Consider the following 849-nt stretch of genomic DNA (forward strand, 5'->3'; position numbering starts at 1 on the left):
ACTTAATATTCATAGGCCATTGACTCCACATCAGACACTGTTTCAAGCACAATACTTACATTTTCTCATTTAATATCAACTCTATAAGGTAAGTTTCTCCATGATGATTCTTTTTTTTAATAAAAAAGATTTTTAATTTAATACTGAATCTTTGAATTTATAGACATATGGAAAAAGGCTAATATACTGGAGTGAAAACAAGCCAGCATCTCAAAGATTACTTGACTTTTTAATTTGTTAAAAATACAAAAATTCACTGGTACATACAAGGAAAAAACATGGAACACTTCACGAATTTGCGTGTCATCCTTGTGCAAGGGCCATGCTAATCTCCTCCGTATCGTTCCAATTTTAGTATATGTGCTACCGAAGCAAACACTCCCTGATGATTCTTATTTCATAGATGAGGAAATGGAAACAAAGAGAGGATCATCAATGCTCAAAAGTCCTATGGCTGGTACCAGAGGCTGGACACACCATCTCCCCACACCTGTGCACTTGTGGGTTGTAGTTAGGATTGATGACATCCTTAGCATGGTGCCTGGCACAGAGCAAACACTTTGTAAATGGAAATTATAACTACTAAGTGTCTATGTAGATTTTATTATCAACCACTTAACAGTTAGATGTTCCCTTAGCTCTGTATCTGTCCCATCTTCCTACTGTCTTACAGTGTCCCTGGAGAAGGAGCCAGTCTCTTATCTAATTCCTCATAGCACAATGCTGGGAACCTATGTGCCAGTGTACATGGACTAGTGATAATTCTAAATTGAAGCAGTGGCAGTGGCTGTGGGTTTTCCCCAGTTTAATCCAAAGGGCTCAGCATCATGGCAGAGCATGTGCTTATAC

General features: G+C 38.3%; 1 non-coding gene across 1 annotated transcript; it reads right to left on the reverse strand.

Annotated features, from left to right (window-relative positions):
• Positions 1-272: 272 nt before the first annotated feature.
• LOC132495559 (U6 spliceosomal RNA) lies at positions 273-379 on the reverse strand. Its single transcript, XR_009533289.1, has one exon. It is a non-coding gene; the product is annotated as a U6 spliceosomal RNA (small nuclear RNA).
• Positions 380-849: the final 470 nt, after the last annotated feature.

The sequence above is a fragment of the Mesoplodon densirostris genome, chromosome 8 (genome assembly GCF_025265405.1).
Source record: "Mesoplodon densirostris isolate mMesDen1 chromosome 8, mMesDen1 primary haplotype, whole genome shotgun sequence".
NCBI lineage: Eukaryota > Metazoa > Chordata > Mammalia > Artiodactyla > Ziphiidae > Mesoplodon > Mesoplodon densirostris.